The 21579-nt window shown below is 40.4% G+C and overlaps 1 protein-coding gene across 2 annotated transcripts in view; it reads right to left on the minus strand.

The window, feature by feature from the left end:
* Window positions 1-21579, minus strand: part of SLC16A12 (solute carrier family 16, member 12) — a 112914-nt gene that overhangs the window by 22680 nt on the left and 68655 nt on the right. The window lies entirely within an intron of this gene.

Raw genomic sequence — 21579 nt, forward strand, 5'->3', positions numbered from 1 at the left:
TCCCGAGTAGCTGGGACTACAGGCATGCACCACCATGCCCGGCTAATTTTTTCTATATATTTTTAGTTGTCCAGCCAATTTCTTTCTATTTTTTGAGTAGAGACGAGGTCTCACTCTTGCTCAGGCTGGTCTCAAACTCCTGAGCTCAAACGATCCACCCGCTTCAGCCTCCCAGAGTGCTAGGATTACAGGCATGAGCCACCACGCCTGGCCTTCTGTTTAGTTCTTGACCTTCCAGATAAAGCAGAAGTAAATGTGAAAAAAAGAAGTCATTAAAAATCTAGGTGAAGATATAGGCAAAAATGTGTTGATTTGTCTAAATTAAAATGTAGTATTTCTGTACAGATATAAACCACAGTCTTGGGGTGAAAACATTTGCAATGCACAGCTCAAAAAAGTAATATCTGCATTAATTAATTCATTAATTCATTAAACTACGCATACTTATTGAGTGTCTCATATGTGTTGGGCACTGATTGGGGGCTCTAGGGATTCGGTGGTAGGCAAAACTCACAAAGCTCCTTGTGGTGGGCAGGCTCTGGGTACTCCTATCATCCCAACTCCAGTTGCTCATGTCTTATAATCTCTCCCCTTGAGCGTGGGTGGGACCAAAGGAACACAGCACAGGTGATGGGACATGGCTCCTGTGATTATGTCATGTTATGTAAGACTCTGTCCTGGTAGCCGACTCACTCGCGCTCCCACTGGCCCTGGAAGAGCCAGCTGCCATGCTGCACTGCTAGGGAGGGAACGCTCAGCCGGAACCGTGGGCTGCCTGCAGACTCTGGGGGCAGCTTCCAGCTGACAGCACATAAACTGAAGCTCTCCGTGGTTTTTTGCTGACATCCCAAGTGAGCTTAGAAGCAGATTTTTCCCTAAGTTGAGCCTCTAGTTAAGAACAGAGTCTGGCTGACACCTTGACTGCAGTTTTGTGAGACCTTCAGTGAAAGCCCCAACTAAGCTGTGCCTGGATTCTGGACCCACAGAAACCATGAGATGTGGTGTTTCTTACGGTATTCCTCAGCATGTCAAACAAGCTTCTTAATTATGGTTAGGGACGAATTTTTTAAAAGGCAAAATAAGAGTTCTGACAAATACTTTTTTCTACTAAATTGAGCAAATCACCCAGTTGTTGATACAATTTTTCTTTTATTTCCGAATTTTACGGGCGTACAAATGTTTTGGCTGCATGAATTGCTTTTGTACAGTTGGAGTCAAAGTTATAAGTGTGCCCACCACCAGATAATGTGCATTGTACCTGCTAGGTGTGATTTTACACATCTGCTCTTCCTCTGCCCTGCTTGATTTCTGTTGAGTTTTACTTCCATATGTGCACATGAGTGTTGATTGATTAGTTCCAATTTAATAGTGAGTATATATGGTGTTTGCCTTTCCATTCTTGTGATACTTCACTTAGGAGAATGGTCTCCACTCCATCCGGGTTGTTACAAAATGTATTAGTTCACCATTTTTTTATGGCTGAGTGGTAGTCCATGGTATACACATACCACATTTTGTTAATCCACTCATGAACTGGTGGGCACTTGGGTCAGTTCCACATCTTAGTGATTGTGAATTTTGCAACAATAAACATTCAAGTGCAAGTGTCTTGTTACAATTTTATTATGATCACCAGAAGAAATCTTAACACTAATTAAATGAAACATCATTTCAAATAGGACAAAATGTGCATTAATTGATGAACATACACTATGTACCACCTAGTAAATTATGGGCAAACCAAATTGTCTAATAAAAAATTGATTTTAAGACCACAACTTCCTCAAGAAAATAGCTCATAACCGAATTTTGCAAGCATGAATCTTTGAAGCCACTGGAACAAACTGTGAATTCAGAGAGCACACACAGAGCAAAGGGAGTGAGGCCAAGGCAATACGAGTGATTCCCACTTTAAGTGAAACCACTCAAGTTTGCTCACTTTGAAGCCTTGGGCCTCCGTCTTCCTCTCATTGGCCATCCTGTGAATGTTGGAAGATGGACAAAGGAGACTGAGTGGACAAGTGAAGATTATAAACCCATCAAAAGTATTGGAAGACTAATTTAGAGAAAATAAAAATGATTAGTAGAAATGATAATGCTGCTAATCACTGGCCTAGGGACTAAGTAATAGCCAAAATACTGGTGATGAAGTTGGGGCTAAGTGAAAACAGTGATATAGAACTGTTTAAAGAACACTTGCCATAGGCCAAGCTGCTAGTAAGCAGCATTACAGACAGTATCTCATTTAACTCTTACAACAACCATAAAAGGTAGGCATTATTGTCCCTATTTTACAGATAAGAAACTCAGGCTAGAGAGATTAAGTAATTTTCCCAATTATTATTAATACCGTGAAGCAGCAGAAATGGGACATGAACTTAGGTCTGACTGCAAGGCCATTTTTCCTGGCCAACGCCCTGCACTGCTGCCACTGCCTTTCCTTATTCTTTGGTGTAAATTCGTAAATACTTTTGTCTAATCAGACACGTAATTCTCACTGATGGTACACCTGCAGGATTACATGAATTGCAGCCTGATGCAGCTACAACTGCAGTTCTTTAAATGATACCATTGGTATTTCCCTGAAATATGCCTATAGATCAGCCATAGATCAGATTTCAGAGCAAAACCCATCTTCCAAAGGAGTCTCCAACAGTCTGGAGCTTCAGGATCAGTCCCTCTAAAATATGACTCTCATGGATAAGTAGCTTTAACTACTTTCTTCACCAAAATTAAACACTCAACAGAAAAACTCTTATTTAAAAGATCTACCGTTCTTGTATTCTTGCTTTTATAGACACAGCCTATGGGAGTAGACAGAGCTAGTTGCCCACCCCAAATCCACAGCTCACTCCTCCCTCCATTTTATCATAACACTGGCTTTGTTCAGGTTGGACTCTATCTGCTCTCTCTGGCAGCCATTCGCTTCAGGGAAGACAGGACCAGTCCACTGGTTCAGAGAATAGGTTTGGATAGGTATCCCTTTTCCCTGTCAATGAATGATGAGGAATGGAGTGTGAAGTAATTCAAGCCTATGAGCTATGAGGGGAGTCCTCTGTGAAATGTTCCCTTGCTCATAAGAAAATACACAGGAAAGAAACAAACCCCTCTTCTTCCTGTAGACATTTTGAATCTAGATGTGATAGCTGGAGCTATGGCAGCCACCTCTTAACCATGAAGGAAGCTAGCTTGAGGACAAAGTCAATAAGCCAAGACCAGCACAGCAGAATGATGAAAAGAACCTGGGACCTTAATGATGTCCCTGAGCTACTGAATTAACCAACTCTGGAGCCACCCTGTGTAGCCTGTTAGATAACATAATACATTTTACTTATTGTTGGAACTAACTGAGATTTCTGTTACTTCTACCAAAGTAATCTAAACCGATGTATTCCCTCAGACAGTGGTGTGCTGGCGCCAGCTCTGACTGCATGTCATCCCATGCTTCATCCAGTGATGTCATGTTGATGACTTGAAATTGGCCCTGGTGCAAGCATACCATAGAAGTCACAAATTGGCTCATTAGACATCGAAGCTCTTTACATCCCCTAAGAGAACGAGCTGTTAAATATTTACTAGCACACCACTGCAATGTCAGAGTAATTTACAGTGTACACAGTAAACATTGCTATGAAATATTAAGTAAAGCCAAAGAACTAAGAAAGAATTTAAGTTGCTAATGAGCTAGCAGCTTAACCAGCCTGTTATCTTTTTAATAAGGTAATTTGCCTGTCTTCCAGGGCAGGGGTTGGCAAACTGCAGCCCTCAAGCAAAATTTGGCTGCTACCTCTTTCAGTAAATAAAATTTCACTGGAACACAACCATACCCATTTATTTACATTTGTCTTTGGCCGCTTTCATGCTACAATGGCAGTTGAGTACTTGCAACAGAGAACGGGTGGTTCACAAAGCCTAAGATGTTTGCTGTCTGACCTTGTACAGAGAAAGTTTGTAGACCCTCGTTCTAGACAGATGTGATGCATTGATCTGCAAAATAAAATGCCAATATTGGGGAGGATAGATATTTATGACTATGGTGGCAGAGTGGCAGTGTGAAATAGTGAAAAGAACTAGCAATCTAAAGAAGATCCGGGTTCTGGCCCTGACTCTCCATCTTATGAGTTATATGAATGAACTTAAGCAACTTACTCAAAGTTTCTGAACCTCAGTCTACTCATCCATAAAATAGGGACAATAATATTACTCTGACAGAACGTTGCGTGGATTAAAATGAGGTGCGAGGAATATCTGGCACAAAAATGTAGATATTGTTTGCCATGTGACTAAACCTCTTTTCATTCATTCATCCCTCATTAATTCAACAGATACTTATTGAGTGTCCAATATGCACCAGAAAGTATTCTAGAAGCTGGGCTATGAGCAGTGAAGAAAACAGACAATGGCCCTGGCTTCATGAAGCTCACGTCCTAGTTGGGCGGGCAGTCAAACAGTTGAACAATATTTTCTGAGCCTCAGCTTCCTTGTTTGTAGGAAAAAATACCCTCTCTGACTACTTCACCAAATTGTAGTGTGAGTCAAATGAAAGCAGTCACAAGCTGGCAGCAACGAGCAAATCAAACTTCGGGACATTTTTGTTAATGCCTACAGTATTTTCTAAATGCTTACATTAGTTGCCACAATGTAAATACAAGCAGATTGATCTGAAATATCCAAATTTCCAAATTCTCTTGAAAAATTGAAAGTTCTAAAAAGGTACTGAGCTGCATTCCCTTGTGGTAGTCACCAGCTGGAGCCAAGAAGCAGTGTCCGCTTTCGGACAAGGCCAGCCCTCTCTCTTCACCCTGTCCCTGACACCCCATACTGTTCAACCCCTGTACTGTTCCACTCATGTACAATCCCTGCCAGGCCCCTGGATGCAGTAAGATTTTCCACGTCTGCCTATGCCGCGCTGCCATAAATCAAAGCTTTTTGAACAGCCAACTGAGTCGTGTTCATGGTATGCTTTATGTCTAACACTCTCTTTTTTTCTCAATTCCAACAGAGCTAGCATTTGAGAGTCTACCTACATCCGTAACAAACACATACAATGGAATAACTTACCAATTGGACACAATTAGCTGCCAAGTGTCATGAAATGATACAGTTGACTGTACAGGTAAAAAACCGAAACTTAGAAGCCTCTTCCTTGGTACAGTCCTAGGCTCTTCTTGGATTTTTCCATTTAAATAACCTCTAAGGTTAAGCTGTTTTCCAGTGTAAGACTATATATATATATATATATATATATATATATATAAATCCACCTATCCATAAACATCCAGTATAAGGACCATCCTTAGTTAGTGGTGCCTGGTGCTATTAAAGAATACTGAAACAGGCAGTGCTGTGCAACAGGCTTTCTGGAAAGCAACATAATTCAATGGATCAGGAATTAGAAAGTTATTCATATGCTTTGAACAGCAATTCCATTTCCGGGAAGTTATCCTAAGAAAACAATGTAATCTGGTTTGTGTTGATGTGGAAAAAAAGAAAAGACAACAATTTAAGAGAAGCCAAACACTATGGCCAAAGTATAATAGGTGCATTATGAATGTTATATAAAGCAGAAACAACCTTAATGCTCAACAACTGGGAAGTGTTTGGAGAACTGCAATACATTCAACAAATGGCATAGTGTGCAATCCTTTAAAATCACAAACAGGAAGATGATATTATAATATGGAAAACATTTATGATGCCATGTTAAAGTAAAAAAAAGCTATGAAATTGTATATGCCTTGTGAGGGAAGCTTATGTAAAAATTGTATGCTTGTATCTGTCACAAAGATTAGGAAGAATATGCAAAAGAGATATACTTGGGCTGGTATGATTAAGTTATTCATTTCCTATACTGTGTTAAGTATCATTTTATATATAATTTTCTTAAAATGTTCTTAATTTCCTGCAGTGAGCACAAAAATCCCTTTTGTATGGCTTCTCAAGGACTAAAAATAATCATATCCTTTATTGACACTGCACTTTGAAAATGAGGTGATTACTCAGTAAAGGACACACCCTGTGGGCAACAAGCCCCCAGCAAAATAAAATGGTTCTGTTTCCTTACAAAGCTATTAAGCATCAGTAATTTTTACTTTGCCGCTGCTAAACCCAAGATTCCCTTTTCCTTTGTTTCAGTTGAGCATCCTCTCTTCGGCATTCTCACATTTTAATAAGTTAAGAACTGATTCGTGAGGATATCTCAAAAATTACAATTGCATACATTCAAGTAAACATTTAAGTAATCATTCCAGCGTGGCTATGGTGAAAGCATGATAAACAAAGGTCTGGTTAAGTCAGAGAGTCGATCTGGGTAAAACCATAGAACAAGGAACATCCTCACAGGACTCCAGGGTGGGGAGAAGCGGCCTCTCTGAAAATATCTGTATGCAATACTACTATTAACAACTCCTCGTGAATAATCGTGTTTGATCCTCACAACCCACAGAGATAAATGCTATTCCCCCCTTCTTCAATGGTGAAACTGAAGCTCAGAGAAGTAAAGGGTCTCCCCTTGCAACATGGCGTCTGAGTGCAAATGGAGACAAACAGCTTTGGCCGACTTTGGACTGCAGTTGTCCATCTGCCCTCGAGATTTCAAAATTGCTATTGGCGTTTCTGTCAACAGGATGTCCAAGCAATGCTGAGCACCCATGCATGTGACTGACCACGACAAAAAGGGGCGGGGCAGGGGGGTGGGGGAAGCCTACAAGGTTACCGCAAGGGTATACACTGCTCACAAACAACGCATGTGAGTTTCTTTCAAAGCAGGTTGTTGATAAATTTATGTGTTCGGAAGAAACGTGTGTTAGACAGAGCTAACCTAGTTTCCTAGAGACTTTGAAGCAGCCTGCAGTTCCCCCCCAACATTTGCCTGAGCATTCTTGTAAATAATTAACCCACCCGATATTAGACAAATATAATGGAAAGGTCCTTTATTAAGTTAAGAGGGTACCTAAAACTATAAGCAAAGGAAGCATTTACCGTCACACAACTCTTCATTTTACTAATCAGCCTCCCATTGATTTTATTTTGACATTAACCACTGAAATGTAATTGTATTCTGCATCCTATTCTGGCTTCAGAAAAGTTTTCTGAAACAAGAGAAACTCTATATTATGAAATTTTAAAAAAAGAAAGTCTATGATACTCTTCTAAGATTACTCCTTACAGTGCAAGTTGGGGTATATTCTCAATTTCACTTTCTCCTCCTTGCTTTAAAAAACTCTACTCATTTGCAAAGAATTCTTGCTAACATTCAATAACCTTCCAGTAAAACGCTCCATCTGTGAGGCAACTCTTTCATGTTGCCCTTGGTAAAGTTTTCGGAAGTGATCCCTTCTGTCACTAGAAAACCTGTAAATTTCTTAGTAAGCAACTGGGACAAATGTGAGAGTAGTCCTGTCCCAGGACTTGCTTGGGAAGGCTCCCAACACTGGCTTTCCATGGTTCTTTCCTTCCTTAATCCCTTCTATTTCCAGTGCCTTAACCTTTAGGACTGCCCTTACTTTATAAATTGGCTGTCACTACAAAAGAGGTAAAGGAATATGATAGGAAAATACCAAGAAGGAATCCAGACGGCTGGGTCCAAGTGGCAGGACTTAGTTGTATGACCTTGGGTAAATCACTTCCTCTCTGGCGCTATTTCCTAATTAATAAAACCAGGGTGTTGAATTACTGATGTCCATCCTCTAAACCAAATGACTAATTATTAAGTATGCCTTGCCTAATATGTAAGTTACCTGGTAGAGTAGGCACTCTCAATAAACTCTAATTAACTTTACTCTTTGTTATTATTTAGTAATTTTTTGAAGGTTAAGACAACTCCCCTTTGTTATTACTTAAGAATCATGAAATTGGCCAGTTTCTCCTTTTTTAGGCATTTCTAAAATATTCCAGTACTATACACAATGAGTAATAGTTTTGAAACAGGTAATAGTTTTGAAACATTTCCTGATGTATTGCCCTTTTTTGGTAAGTTGGGTTCTCTTAAAGGACCCCTTCTGTCAACAAGGCTAAGCCAAGAAGCTTCTTGCTGTAGGGAATGAGAAGATAAGTCCCACCCAGAATAAATGCATCTACCGACAAGGAATCATGGGACTGCATTGTAGGGGACCTTCGCACCATACAGAAAGAGGAAATAGAAGCCTACCCAAAAGAGGAAAGGGAAAGGATTTTTAAAAGGATGATAAGCTGTCCAGATTTCTCTAGGACTATATCTACCACTCCCTGAGTCTTTTTTTTTTTTTCTGAGACACAGTCTCACTCTGTCACCCAGGCTGGAGTGCAGTTGGTGCTATCATAGCTCACTGCATCCTCCAACCCTGAGCACAAGCGATCCTCCTGCCTCAGCCTCCCCAGTAGCTGGGACTACAGAAGCGCACCACCACGCCAGCTGATTTTTCTATTTTTAGTAGAGATGAAGGTCTCACTCTTGCTCAGGCTGGTCTCAAACTCCTGACCTCAAGCAATCCTCTTGCCTCAGCCTCCCAAAGTGCTGTGATTGCAAGCGTGAGGTACCGTGCCAGGCCCACTCCCTAAGCCTTGACCAGGGGCCAGTGGGTGTTGCAGTGAAGAGATAGCTCCCTTTCAACCTGGGTAGTTAAGGGGGAGGCTTCAATAAGGAAGCCCATACTATGTGTCCTGTGTGTAACTGTGGGAACACACAGTTTCACTGGTAGGTACTCTGTGTCTAAGCGGACAGAAATGAGGTGCCCACTGACTGTCTCTCACCTCCTAGGTGGCACAGAAGTGATTCTGATGCGTGTTCTCCATGGAGACAGGGAAGGCAGCTATGAGATAAGACCCAGGGCTGCAGCAAAGGGGAAAGTGATTCTATGGCAAATACCCTAAGCCCAGTGGAAATCATGGCTGATCCTTAAGAACCACGAGAAAGGTATGGAATTCTCCCAGGCTCTGGCCACACAGAGAGTACAAACTCTGGGTTCCACCAGCAGCAGACATTTCAGCGATGTGGACAGAAGCCAATACCTACAGAGCAGCAAGATGAGTTTCACTTTATGTGGAGGTGCAGTAGATGTCCAGTGACCAACACTAAGGAAAGCTCTGCATAGGCCAATGAAAACTCAGGAACAACCAGAGATCTGCATGCCAACAGCCTCCTTCTCCATTATCACAGGGACACATGAGTCCTCCCCTAAACCAAACACACTCCTTAAGAAGAAGGAGCGATAAACAACAGTCAGGGAAGAAATTGCCCTCCTAAGATTAAGCTTGGATTTGGCCAAATACTATCCAAAGAAGACTGATCTTAGATGAAAAAGATTGAACTTGCCAAGACTGCTGGACACTTTTTAAATGGAGGTATAATTTACAGACAATAAAACATGCCCATTTTAAGTCTCTATTTCAATGAGTTTTGACAAATATATATACTCACATAAACACCACCACAATCAAGATATAGAACATTTCCTGGGGGGGTGTGGGAGAGGGGTAAAAACTTACCTGTTGGGTACAATGAACTCTATTCAGGTGGTGGGTACACTAAAAGTCCCAACTTAAGCATTATAAAAGGAATACATGTAGCCAAAACATTTGTACCCCCTTAATATTTAATATTTTGAAATTTTAAAAAAAGAAAAAAGATATAAAACATTTTCATCACCCCAAACATTCTCTCACGCTCCCCTGTAGTCAATCCTCACCAATCCCAGAACCACACTACCACTGATTTGCTTTCTGTCAACGTAGGTTAGTTTCGTCTGTCAAGAATTTCATAAAAATGGAATCACACAATATGGACTATTTTTCTTCTGGCTTCTTTTGCTCATGATAATGTTTTGGGATTATCCAGTTTGTTGTATGTTGTATGTATCTGTAGTTGATTTGTTTTTATTGCTGAATAGTAGTCTGTGTTAAGGATATACTACAATTTGTTTATTCATTCATCTGTTGATGGGACATTAGAGTTGTTTCCAGTTTTAGACAGTTATGAATAAAACTTCTGTGGACATCTGTTTACAAGTCTTTTTGTAGACATAGGTTTTCATTCTCTTGAGTAAATCCCTAGGAAGAAAGTGCTGAGTCACATGGTAAGTGTATATTTAACTTTAGAACAAACTGTCAGATTGTTTTTTAAGGTGGTTGTACAATATTACCAGTAACATATTAGAGTTCCAATTGCTCCACAACCTCACCAATGCCTGGTATTGATAGTGTGATTAATTTCAGCCATCCTTGTGAGTTTGTAATGGTATCTCAGTGAAGTTTTAATCTATATTTCCCTGATGACTAATGATGTTAACCATTTATTCTCATGTAATTATTAACTTTTCATGTATCTTCTTTTGTGAAGTGTCTGTTCAAACATTATGTCCATATTTTAGTGGCTTGTCTTTTTATTATTGAGATATAGAATTCTTTATATAATCTAGGTACAAGTTCTTTGTGGATATATGTATTACAAATACTTTCTCCCATTCTGTGCTTTACCTATTCATTTCTTAGTTGTGTATTTTGAAGAGCAGAAGCCATTACTTTTGATAAACTGAAATTTATTATTTTTTTCTCTTATAGTCAGTGTATGTCTATGTATTGGTGGTGAACAATTAAAAATTGAAATTTTAAAATACCACTTTATAGTACCTTAAGAAAACATGAAATGCCTAGAAATAAATTTAACACAGTATGTGCATTACTTGTACACTAAAAAAACTGCAAAATACCACTGAGAAAAATTTGTAAAGGCCTAAAAAAGAGAGGAAAAGAGACGTCATGTTTATGGATTGGAAGTCTTGAAAGATGTCATATCTACCCAAGTTGATTGATTAATAGTTTCAATGAAATCTCAAGCAAAATTCCAGTAGCCTTTTTTTAAAATAGAAATGAACAAACTGATACTAAAATTTACTTAAATTTAGAGCTGCAAAGGACCTAGAAAATCCAAAATGATTTTTGAAAGGAAGAACAAAGGTTGAAGACGTACATTAATTGATTTCAAGACTTACTCTAAAACCAAAGTCATCAAGACAGTGTGATATTGGCACATTAAGTCAGTGGAGTGGAATAGAGAGTCCAGATATAGACCTACATATTTATTCACATGAGAAAAAATGAGTCTTGAGTCTTATGTCACACCGTATATATAGTTTTTGTAACTAACTCAAAATAGCTGATGTAAACATAAAGCAAAAACTATAAAACTTACAGAAGAAAGCAAGAAAAAATTGTCATAATTTGGGGATAGGCAAAGGTTTCTTAGACAAGGCACAAATAGCACAGTGAACCCCCCACTTTTGCCTTCCTTTAAAATGGAGGCTTATGAAGAAGTTTAGATTTATTATAGCAACAGAGAAGTTGTAATTTTTTTCACATCTGCATTGTTACATGAGCAAGTCTCAACCCTATTACCACCCACTGGAGAAGATTTCCAAATGGACTTGACTGTTGCCTCTGCAGTGGGGAGGTACTCTTTGGGGGTCCACCATTCATGGTCCTTAGGGTGTCCCATTCAAAGCTCTTCTATCTAGGTACTCATTTCCATCTCTGTGGAAGCAGGAGGAAACATACAGATACTATTTCCGATCATGGAAACTCAGTGTCCTCAGCCATGATCTGTTTAACTGAGGATTGGTTGGTCCTCAGAATCCTCAGGAGAGGCCGTGTTCAGCCCATGTATTCATATATGGCCATCTCCTTAGCCAAACACCAGCCTCACTCTCAGCCCACACTACCACTCCCACCTATCCTGACACTATACATTTCTTGCAACTCACTAAAAAACAGTCAGGCTTTATATCTTTTTACATGCTGTTTCCTTTACTTTCAAATTCCTTTCTTCCCCACTTTTCTACCTGACGCCTGCTTCAACTGCTTCCTCCCCTCAAAGCAGGTATCCAGACTCTTGGAGATCTCTGTGTATGCCTCTCCCAGCCCTTATCAAATACATTCTTGTTATGTGTTTACCTGTCTCTCTCTACCACTAGACTGTTTAATTGCCCAGAGCAGAAATTATCTGAGTATCTGAAGTCATCTTTGTATCTTCCTCCAATTCTCCTCACCATCCCCCAAACCACAGACCACACACTCACACACACACAACACACACAGCCTAGTGCAGAGTAAGACCTCAAGCAATGTCTAACAAACAAATGAAATAAGTTCTGCCTTCTCCAGGGAGAACTCCCTCGAGTCATAAGAAATAAACTAAAAGCATAAATAACAATCTCGAGTTTTTAAATGGCAATTCTGCTGAAAGAAACATACAAAGCACTTTGGCTTCGTCAGAGAGGGTCTAATTTTGACATAAAGCAAGAAAGTCAGCCATTACAACTAGAAAATGAAGAGTATTTAACTACATGCCATGCACAGGAGCATGGCATCCTTGTCATGGAGGTACCAGCCAGCACTTAGAACTCAGGTCTCTGACTGCTGGACTAGAGAGCAAACCACAACACAGTGACACTAACAATTACTATTTAGAGGCGCTTAATCCACCAAGCTCTGAATTCACTGCTATATATATGTTATCCCATTTTATCTTCATCTCAACCCTATGAGGTAGGTATTACACTCTCCATTTTACAGATAAAGTAAGAAATGCCCTCACTCTCCAAGATTCAAACTCAAGTCTGACTTCCAAGCTTGTGTTCTTACTCACTGCATACTGTTGTCTCTCTACTGGCCTCCAAGGGCCTCTATGGTGGAAGCCATAACTGTTATGTTCCATGTTGTAGGGCAATTTTCTAAATATGAGAGAATTCCAACACTTTTCTGCATAGCAGTGTGGCAAAGGATTCCAGGTGGTAGACTTACAGACTTTTATCCTGAGGGAAACTCAAGTTCCAAAAGGGAATGACCTGGGGGGGCAGTTAAAGAAACCCCTCTCTCTCTGCTTAGGCTTGCAGGGTCTCTGGCCCAGGGACCCAGTTGTTTTCATCCACTTAGCATCTCTTGGTCTTAGAGATGCCTTCAACTGCATATGAATTTATTTATTTTTGTTGCTCAATAATGTTACACATGTGCTATGAAAAAAATATTATTCTTAGGTGAAGAAAAACTAAGGATGCAATGTTTCCCTCCCCTGCTTTCTGCTTCTCTCTGCTTAATCCTCAAACAGATCCTGGTAACAGGAGAGTAAATAATTATTGACTTCATCCAGAAATTTTTGGATGCCAGAGACCTTTGGGCACTAAACTGAAACACCGACCTTTGCTAAAGAAGCTGCCAAAGTTTCTACATTGTGTGTGATACTTTGAGGACAGGAACACTTTACATAAGACCTAGAATAAACAGCAGAGTGATTTATATGGTATTCGGTCTACAGAAAGGAAAAAACAGATAGAACTCGTGATTCACATAAGAGGCAGAGAGTAAAGAGAGAAATTCTTTCCCGCCCTTTGAGCTCCTAATCCACAGAGCTGCTGATTCTAGGCAACATCAGAAAAATGCTTACTTCTGAGTTATTGGCAGTGCAATTCATAACCAAAAGCTTGACCCAGCTACCATTTTCTGCAGTAACAGAGTTCTGGTATAAAGTTGGTATAATGTCTGGTACAAAGCTGGCACTCAATATTTGTGTGGTTCAATGACTAAATTTTTGTGTCTAACTCAGTGGCCTTGCAGAACTCTCTAATTCTAATTTTGCACTCTTACAGAGCATGGAATTATTAAATCAGATTATGTTATGCCAGAAGCTCCTTGGCTGCAGAGGAGAACCTAGAGGTTTGAGATGCACTTTCAGAGTCTTTTTGTTAGTCAACAGAGAGCCTGTTATGGAAGAACAGTGCTGGCTGTCTAGACCACAACACTTCCCTCACTCTGCAATCCCTGCGATCTGCCGGTTGTTGAAATGGTAGGGGCCATGAGTCCAGTCACTCAGTTTGCTGGACATTAGCCCCCTCACATCATGGAGTCTTGTGGAGAACTGGTGTTGGAAGGAGGGTGTGCAGGCACAGGAGCCCAGGGCCACTTTCAGAGAGTGGGCTCCCTGAGAGCAGGGGCCCTCCAGACTCCCACTCCTCACTGTAGCCCCAGCACCCAGGATCATGCCTGGAAAAGGACAGGGATTCGACATGTATGTCATGAATGAACATCCCCAATTCTCTAGTTCTGGTTACTTTCTCAAATCACATGGGGAGGTGGTACAGGGAGCTTGAGGAATGGGGACAAGAAATGACCCATCCTTTCTTCGTTCTTTTTGTCCACTGTAACCAGCCTTACCAGTGTTGGGGCCACAGAGCCAAAGTGAACACACTTACTGGGTACATGGCGGGCATGTACAGGTCCTGGCTCCATAGCAGGACGAAGGAGGAAACAGAACTTCACTGCCCAGTTTGTCCCCAGTTCCTGCTTTTGCAGAGTGGGCTGTGCAAGGGCTACCTACAGGGCCTGGCACTCGGCCCACAGTCTGTCCTACATCACACCAGCCATCAAATTCCACAGACCCGCAGAGATGTTTATTTTTGCATTCTGGAGACTCTGCTCACTGCTTGAGCCACAGCAGGTCACACAAAGGACAAGGTGTTACCAAGGCAGAGAATGTAGTGTACTCTTTTTTTCATAAGACTGGAGAACTGAATTTCCTGTCTTGAAATGAAAGAATTAGATATGACTTCGCAAAAATTCCTCAAGATGTGGGTGGTCATCTTTGTCCCTATCCTGATAGAAATAGTTATGGCTGAACCAATTCATTTCACCTCCTTCTAGTTTGGGACCCAAGAAAGTCTAATAAACTTTTAACAAAGGCCTTGGAAGTAGTTACCAACCTCTTTGCATGTAAGCACAATCTATGCATTTAAAAATATATCCTTAGTCAAATAGGGCAATAGTTATATTCTTAACATAGGTTATTTGTCAAGTAAGAAAATATATAAAGACAACAAGTAAAATGAATTTCATGACATTTTCAAATACATTGTCTTTCATGAATCACTAAGGCACTTACATACATCTGAAAAATTGTGTAACTATGTAAGATATTATTCTCTCCACTGACGATATTGCATGTGCATGTGGGTTTGCAGTCCCTGCACTAATTCTGTTGTTTACTCCCCGGTCTGACACCTCCAGATTAGAAGTCCCCTCTGTTTATTAAGGGTACGACTAGTGCCTTAGAGAACATGAGTTCCTTCTGGTTTACTGGGTATATTACCCAAGACCTGGCAGGAACTGGGAAATTGGGTGGAGGGGGACTTCAACAAAGACATTATTTATAAAGGTAAGAGCAGTGTTAAAAGCTCACAAGGAAGTGGAATCCCTTGGGGCTAGTAACAGTTGGAAGCTATTACCACCTCTAGACCTAGGGGGCAAAGGAAGAGCGCAGTTCCTGGAAACTTGGAGGGTCCTGTAGAAAAGATCTTGGGTAAAGAGAAGGAGCCAGTCCATGAGATCCCACAGTGAAGGAGCCAACGAAATAAACACATCAACCTCCCAGTCCTCCTGCCTTCCAAGTCTCGGGGGTGGCTGAACCCAATGGGAGCCCAGTTGGAGCAGTCCATAAATGGCAGCTTCCCAGGGCAGAGAAGAGGGTGGAAATGAGTGGACAGTAAACCCGGAGGGGCAAATGGAGACTTGTGCTGCACACCAGCCTAACCTGTAAGCTTGACCGGCAGTGCACTAGGGCTATGGTTAAAAGATGAGGTCAAGTCCTGAGCTAATGCTGGGCCTTGCCTTTAAACTAGATCAAGTCACTGAAGGTTACCAACTCAAGTCTTTTGGCATATTTCAAAGACAAAGTTCAATCATGAAATCGACCTCCTTTTTTGCTGCTCAGGCTTAAGCACCCCCTTAGTTTCAGCCAGCTATCACCTTTCAATAGAAGACACCAAAATCCGTATCTCCGCTTCTGATCTCTCTCCCAAGTTGCAGATTCAAATTTCCAGTAGCCTAGAAGGTACCTCAAACTCATACGTCCAAGAAAGCACTGGCTATTCATTCCTGGAAACACTTTTTTTTTAAAAAAATGCTCTTATCATTTTCCAACTAGGAATGCTAGAAAACTGAGTCATTTTGACTCCTCCTCAGCTCTCATAACAAGTGAGTCCAACTCTCATCACTTCTTTCTTTTAATCTCTCTCACATCTGCCCTCCCATTTTTATTTCCCCTTGCCTTGTCCCCGAACTAAGCCTGAGCCTGTCCCAGCCTGCCTTGTTCAATCCTGACTCTACCACTTACTTACGGATTGAGCTTATTTAGACTTCTCTGCCATTTACTAATTGTGAGCTCTCACTTAGTGTCTCAGTTTCCCTATCTGTATGACAGGCCCATGTATAATACCTACAGCTGGGGACAAAGCCCTCCTTTTCCATAATTCCTTGGGGTGAGGACTCCAGTAGAGCTAACACTCCCAGCCCTTCTCCTCTTCCTCTCTTTTCTCCATAAGAGGAGTTAGTTAGCTGATTCTTTGGGAGAAACAATTGCACGCACATGCCTCAGATCTTCCTTTAATTTGTTTTTCTGCGTGGTATCTGCCTTTAATAGAAAGGCTCATCCTTCTCAGCAATTCCGTGCTACAAATGAAATAGGGGCAGATGCCCTTGCAAGGAGGCCTGTGGCTGTCTAGTAGTTTCCTGTGATTGAGACTTGGGTATGTTTGTCTTTCTCATGAGCAAAGGACTGCAGTCCTATTTGGCTGGTGGTTCTAAGCCTCATTCCCCAATTGTATTATCAGCACTTAGCATGGCATTTTGATCTTCATCTCTTTGATATCTGTTTCTACCTCTAAATTGGTTTGCAACTTAGGGAAAAGATGAATGTTTTTTATTGATCCTTTCAAATCCCAATTCCTACCCCACAGAGTTGCTGTGAAAATGAAACGAGGTAACCCATATTATATCACAAAGCATAGGACCTGCCCGTAGGAAGTGTTCCCATAAATGTTAGCTATTACTACTATAATTGTTGTGGTCATAGACTGCCTCCACAAGCCTACGGAAGGGACAGGAATTTAAAATTTCAATATCCAATGATTATTATAATTTTTATGTCAAGATGGTGTTGCAGAATAAATATTTACATCAAGTAGAACTTCATAAACAGCAAAAGAAGATCTGTCACCGTTCTCTATCCAAAGATTTCATGTGGAGGCATTTACATGTGCTCTGAGGCTGGGTGTGAAAAATGTGCTGAAAGAGTATTTCTCTGAGAAGGAGGCTTAGAAGAGGCCCTTAGGCCATGATGCAGCTGTAAATAGTAACACGACATGGCTCTGCAACAGATTTTTAAAAAGAAACTCACATTCCTCAGACAGGACGCTTCTCTCTCAATAATTCCAGGGTTCCCCATCTGCCCCCACTTATAAATACTGCTCTTTGAGGCATTAAAAACTGTGTTACCAACATGAATGCTGCATTACATTTTTAAGCACATGGAACAGTGCCCTTGGCATGGAGTCAGACATCTCTAGCTTTGAAATCCAACTCTAACAATTCTCAGCTATATGACTTTGACATGCAACTTAGCTTTCGGAATCTCTCTTGCTGTGTACATTGTGGTTAATATTTCCTCTTTAGCAGGGCTCTAATGAGGATTAAATGGCAAAGTACATGTAAAAGCATCTGTCAATGGAAAAGAAGCCAAACTCTGTAAAATAATTTTAAAGAGATTTATTCTGAGCCAAATTTGAGGATCATGACCCAGAGCCACGCTCAGGAAGCCTTGAGCAAGTGTACTGCCTGTGGTTGGGTTACAGTTTGATTTTATACATTTCAGGGAGATAGGCATTACAGGTAAAATTATAAATCAATACGTGGAAGGTATACATTCGTTTGGCCCCTAAACGCTTATAACAATGAGAGTTTCAAGGAGGAGAGAAGGCATCATGAGATAAGGCTTGAATTAACCTTGAAGAATGAGTATTTAGTGTTTGGTGGGGGGGATGGGAGAGATTGAATAAAGACAGACAAATGCAATAAAAAAAAAAAAGGTGGGCCATTTCGAAGGTGGGGTGGCTTATAGGTTATAGGTGGGTTTAAAGATTCTTTGGCTTGTAATTGGCTAAAGACAAGAAGCTTTGTCTAAAGGCTTGGAGAGTTTTTAAAATAAAGAGCTGTTAGAGACAAGCCAGCAGACATTATGTAAAATGAGGACCTGCAGGTTTGTCTTACATACCCTTAGGCCTGTTAATGGGTTACAAGGGATATCTCCAAAAAGGGAGGGGGCATGATGAGGCATGTCTGACCTCCCTCCTGTGGCAGGCAATTTAGTTTTAGGATAACCCCTTGGCCAAGAGGGGGTCCATTCAGTCAGCTGGTAAGGGGGACCCTTAAGATTTTGTTTTGGTTCACACATCTGACACCTATTAAAATATTCACATATTAACAAATATTCATTTCCTTCCCTATAATACCAGCAAATACGTTATCCATCTTCATTTGTTCCTTTTAACAATTTTCCAAATTAAAAAGAGATTGTACACTCTGATAGCTATGCAGTAGCATACAGTAAGTACTCAAAAAATGCTTTAGTTAAACTTATACAAGTCACTAGATCAAATAGTGACATGATTAGAAAATTAATAAATAAACACCTTAATTATAACTGAAAGCACACGTATTTCCTTTCCTAGAGTATCAAAAGGAAAAAAATAGGAAGCACAGACCCAGAGTCTTCATTTTCCCAGGTCAATTTTCTCTTATAATATGGAGACAATACAAAAGAGTTAAATATTGAATTAGGGAGACTGGAAAAAGGAAAATAAGAGGGAAAACTATACCTTTGAGAAATACCATGTTTCTTGAATATTCAAACTAATTTTCACTTCTTTGCAGTATTTAATTGATTCTTTCTTTCAGAGTTTCACTGAAATTCTTTAGAGGCGAATATCTATACACTAAATATCTGTGTTAAAGTTCTCTTCCCTTTTTAATGATTTTTCCTAAGTTGTACACAGATGGTATATCCAACCCATGGACTGTATCAGTACATGAGGATTGTAACAGCACGCGAAAATGCCTATTTGCTATTAACTCAAAATCCAAACCCCAAACATATGTGCTATCAGCACAATTGTAGAAACCTATGCACAAAGACAAACTGAGAAATGAATACATAAAAATAAGAAATAGTTGTGTGAGGAAGGTGAGATTATGAATGACCTTTTCTCATGTTTTCTGAACTTCTTGGAATATTCATACTCTTTTTATAAAAAGTAATAAAACCACTCATCCTGCTTTAGTATTATTTTTCATTTACCATTAATTCACGTGTGCTTTTTCTATATATTTGGCATAGTTGACATTTGCCATTTTGTATATTTGTCATGTTTAGGTTTGCCCTCTTAATTCGAATTTATCAAGATTTTATCCTCTCGCTAATACTTGAGAGGGTTTTGATTTGGGAACACTTTTTCACACCTGGATTAAAGATTTCCCCCTCACTTCTTCTTGTCTGCCCAGCAAACTGAAAACAAGAATCTATTTATGGGGCCTGGTGTGGTGGCTCATGCCTGTAATCTTAGCACTCTGGGAGGCCGAGGCAGGAGGATCGCTTGAGCTCAGGAGTTCGAGACCAGCCTGAGCAAGAGTGAGACCATGTCTCTACCAAAAATAGTAAAAATTAGCCAAGTGTGGTGATGCATGCCTGTAGTCCCAGCTACTTGGCATGCCTGTAGTCCCAGCTACTCAGGAGGATCACCTGAGCCCAGGAGTTTCAAGTTGCTGTGAACTAGGCTGACACCATGGCACTCTAGCCTGGGCGACAGAGTGAGACTCTGTCGCAAAAAAAAAAAAGAATCTATTTGTGGAAAGAGAAACTTTATGATCATATTTTAATGTTGACTACAATCCAAATGACAGAGTTTGATATTTTTCTTCTTTTTTTCATATATATAAATATGTGTGTGTGTGTATATAAACCAAAAAAAATTTATTTCAGCATGGCCTTTCACTATAATTTTCAAAACTGTTTTCCTCTTACAAAATGATGTAATATTTGATGAGTAAATAACATGGAATGAAAAAGTCCACTTTAGGACAACTGCACTAGAGAGAATGAGAATGCAATGTTCTTTCTCACGGCATTTCATGCTCACATGAGGAAATCATTCTCTTTTCTTTGATAAACTTCTTGAGAGAATGCCGACAATGACAATTTTTTTTTTTCTTTTTTTAAACAAGGTCTTGCTATGTTACCCAGGCTGGACACGAACTCCTGGGCTCAAATGATCCTCCCACCTCAGCTGGGACTATCGGCATGCCCCGCTGTGCCAGGCTTAATGATAGAACTGTCTTCACTGGGAGCTGGGAGAACAAGGTAATATTTTCAGGATAAAAATAAGTAACTTGAGTTACACTGGAGAGTTTTAGAATCTTTAAATGAGGTAGTCTAAACAGAAAACAAACATTTTGATTTCTGCAAAATAATCATGAATAAGATTGAAAGGTACAATTTTTAGTCTGTACTTAATCATTCGTGTCTTAAACCCATACTCTTCACTTAGAATAGAGTATCAAGTTGTACAAATTCAGTTTATCTGGTTTCTCATTTGTGAAGAACACACCAATTAAGGACACAGGGGAAGACAAGGCTGAGAAATGGCTACAGTCCATGCCACAAAGTTAATACACTGTACTCTCGGGGCATTCCATCGGCTAGTGTAGTCAATGTATTTTTACTGTGCATTCTACACTCACAAGTTTGATTTTATGGGTTTTAGATTCACCAATGATTAACAGTAATCACAGTGTGGGGGACAAGCAGTATCAGTCAAATCTATAACTAAGGATGAGAACTCATAGTTAAGAATCTAACAGCAGCAGAGTAGAACAAGAAAAATGAAAGAAAAGAAAAAAGACAAAAAAATGAAGGAAGGAAGGAAGGTAGGTTGGTTGGTTGGCTCAACAGCTTGAAATCATTTTACGTAGAGGGAAACACATCAGCATGCCTTCGTGATGCAGAGCTTCCCAATTGCTGAGCTGGGCTACAGATGTGATATGGATCCATATTAGTCTACTCAGGCTGCTGTAACAAAATGGCTAAAACAATGGAAATTTATTTTCTCAGTTCTGGAGGCAGGAAGTCCACCATTAAGGTGACAGCAAATTCAGTTTCTGGGACACCTCCCTTCCTGGCTTGTAGATGACCACCTTCTTGCTATGTGCTCACATGGCCTTTCCTTAGTGCATCTGGGGCGATCTGGGGGGGAAGGTGGAACTTGCTGGAGTCTCTTCTTATAAAGACATTAATCCTATCAGATCACGGACTACCCTGATATGGTTCAAATATGATTTGTTTGATCCTGCCAAGTCTCACCTTGAAACATGATTCCCAATGTTGGAGGTGGGGCCCAGTGGGAGGTGTTTGGGGTCATGCAGTCAGATCCCTCATGAATGGCTTGCTGCTGTCATCCTCCCAGTAGTGAGTGGGTTCTTGCTCTATTAGTTCCCACAAGAGCTGGCTGTTAAAAAGAGCCCGGCATTCTTACTTCCTCTCTCACTGTGTGATCTCCACAGCCCGGCTCCCCTTCCCATTCCACCATGAGTGGAAGCCGTCTGAGGTCCTCACCAGAAGCAGATGTTGGTGCCATGCTTTTCGTACAGCCTGCAGAACCATGAGCCAAATAAACCTCTTTTCTTTATAAATTACCCAGTCTCAGTATTCTTTATAGCAATACAAAACAG

The sequence above is a fragment of the Propithecus coquereli genome, unplaced genomic scaffold (genome assembly GCF_000956105.1).
Source record: "Propithecus coquereli isolate 6110/MARCELLA unplaced genomic scaffold, Pcoq_1.0 Scaffold63, whole genome shotgun sequence".
NCBI classification, from domain to species: Eukaryota; Metazoa; Chordata; class Mammalia; order Primates; family Indriidae; genus Propithecus; species Propithecus coquereli.